This window comes from Lottia gigantea (assembly GCF_000327385.1).
Source record: "Lottia gigantea unplaced genomic scaffold LOTGIsca_75, whole genome shotgun sequence".
Taxonomy (NCBI): Eukaryota; Metazoa; Mollusca; class Gastropoda; family Lottiidae; genus Lottia; species Lottia gigantea.
The window spans coordinates 1,071,315-1,074,493 of NW_008710508.1; positions in this window are offsets into that span (position 1 = coordinate 1,071,315).

Below are 3,179 nucleotides of genomic sequence, written 5' to 3' on the forward strand. Positions count from 1 at the left end.
GGCAGTATTTTAAAATCTACCGGAGTGGAAATTAAAGTTATACCAGATACTATAATTGGTGACAGAAGAGGAAGGCGACGTGGTGGACGGAAGAGAAAATTAACGGAATTAAACACTAATACCACCAATAATAACATGACGTCACGTCCGGTAATGAGGAATGACTGTAGTGTGTTTTATAATAGGACAATGGATAAATCAATTAAATTGGAAAATAACAATAAAAATCGTTCATATTATTAATAGAGATCATAATATAATTTTTTGACAGTAATTCTTGATTGGAGTATTTTTTATTTTGGATTGCATTATAAGGTAATATGAAACAATTTTGGATTTATTTTTTTTATGTTATTTTTCTAATTACGTATTCAATCAAAATTCATTTTGATCATACTCTTGTATTTTGAATAATAGTAGATAATTTTGATCTGCTTTTTATGAATTTTATAATATCATATTAACGTTATGCAACTAATTTGTGTTTTTTTTTTATTTCTAAATATCCAATTAATTGAATGAATAATTTATACAATGTATCTTAATAAATGTTATGTTATTTGAATTAACGTATTTAAATTTTTTCACATTCTGAATCAATCAATGCGTAAGGTATGTGCCCAGAATAGTAAAGGAATTGGCAGTGCTATTTTTTAGAAATACCATGTGAACAATTGACAACCAACATAATTTCTCCAGCTTTGTCCTTGAATTTCCTGGACAATCACTGCTTTATTATTGATGGATACTTATTTACTGTAGATTTGCAGCAACAACATTTCCGTGAATTTATGTTGCTATATTTATGTGATTTAGTCAATGACGTCTGTCAATAATTATGAAATTTGTGAATGGCTCTACCTGTCGCAAATATCTGTTTATTGACACATTTAAATACAAGCGGCTGGTGGTTATAAAATAATGGTTTTTTTTTTGCCTGGGGCATATAATAAAACTTGTTGCATTTTACGAAATGGGTTACAAGGGACGACAAATAACGCCCTATAATACGTTGTAAAATATGGAAAAAAATTAGGAATATATCCTTTCAAATTTCCGGAAAACTTCTAGATGAAAGATGATAAGTAAGGATAATAAACAGCGTATGATACAATATGTAAGGGATTTCTTAAAAATTCCGTGTTATATGGAAATGAGAATAGGTACCAGATATATTTTCAGTCGTAAAAGTTTCTCTGAACAGCTGGTAGTTTCATTACACTTATTACCAATGTTAAACATCTTACGGACAAGTTGATTTCACAGGACCCCAGCTTGATTTTCAATTAGCTTAGAAAAATATTTGTACTTGTTAAAACATGCAATTTACTTCAATCCCAGTTGTACACTAAATATTTGACTATACTGACGATTGGCAGCTTTCAAAACATCCCATCTTTCATAGAAGATATATTTTCATATATTTTTACTGATATTAAAATTAACAATTTCTTTTAACATTAAGGAATACAGTCGCTGTCAGGTCTCCAAGGTTCAAAACAATATGCCCTGGTTTCAGTTTCAAATTGGCCTCAATAAGTCCCTAATTTCAATAAAATGGTTTCTTGAAGTATAATTCTGATAGGATTGTCATAAAGAATACCCAAAAAAATAAACGACTTTTATAATAAAAATGTCACTCAAAGATCAAGATGAATTTTTTAAGTGTAGAAGTATATAGAACTACCCAAAAGGGTTGATAAAATTTATATAAAACTACCAAAAGGGGTAAAAAAAAGAGGTTAAAAAATAATTACCATAGATGTTGGTAAAATTAACATAAACTACCTAAGGGTGTTTTTAAAGTTCATATAAAACTACCTACACGGGTTGATAAAGTGTATATAAACTACCTAAAAGCGTTTTAAAGTTTATATAAAACTACCTAAACGGGTTGATAAAGTTTATATAAACTACTTAAACGGGTTGATAAAGTTTATAATATACAACTACCTACACGGGTTGATAAAGTTTATATAAACTACCTAAAAGTGTTTTTAAAGTTTATATAAACTACCTAAACGGGTTGATAAAGTTTATATAAAACTACCAAAACGGGTTGATACAGTTTATATAAAACTATCAAAATGGTTGATAAAGTTTATACAAAACTACACAAAAGGGTTGATAAAGTTTAAATAAAACTACCCAAAAGGGTTGATAAAGTTTATAGAAAACTATCAAAAGAGTCGATAAAGTGTATTTAAAACTACCAAAAGGGTCGATAAAGTGTATTTAAAACTACCAAAAGGGTTGATAAAGTTTATATAAACTACCTAAAAGTGTTTTAAAGTTTATATAAAACTACCAAAAGGGTCGATAAAGTGTATTTAAAACTACCAAAAGGGTCGATAAAGTGTATTTAAAACTACCAAAAGGGTTGATAAAGTGTATTTAAAACTACCAAAATGGTTGATAAAGTTTATATAAAACTACCTAAAAGTGTTTTAAAGTTTATATAAAACTACCAAAGCGTTTTTAAAGTTTTTATAAAACAACCAAAAGGGTCGATAAAGTGTATTTAAAACTACCAAAAGGGTCGATAAAGTGTATTTAAAACTACCAAAAGGGTTGATAAAGTGTATTTAAAACTACCAAAAGAGTCGATAAAGTGTATTTAAAACAACCAAAAGGGTCGATAAAGTGTATTTAAAACTACCAAAAGGGTCGATAAAGTGTATTTAAAACAACCAAAAGGGTCGATAAAGTGTATTTAAAACAACCAAAAGGGTCGATAAAGTGTATATAAAACTACCAAAAGGGTCGATAAAGTGTATTTAAAACAACCAAAAGGGTCGATAAAGTGTATTTAAAACAACCAAAAGGGTCGATAAAGTGTATATAAAACTACCAAAAGGGTCGATAAAGTGTATTTAAAACTACCAAAAGGGTCGATAAAGTGTATTTAAAACAACCAAAAGGGTCGATAAAGTGTATTTAAAACAACCAAAAGGGTCGATAAAGTGTATTTAAAACAACCAAAAGGGTCGATAAAGTGTATTTAAAACTACCAAAAGGGTCGATAAAGTTTATTTAAAACTACCAAACGGGTCGATAAAGTGTATTTAAAACTACCAAAAGGGTTGATAAAGTGTATTTAAAACAACCAAAAGGGTCGATAAAGTGTATTTAAAACTACCAAAAGGGTCGATAAAGTGTATTTAAAACTACCAAAAGGG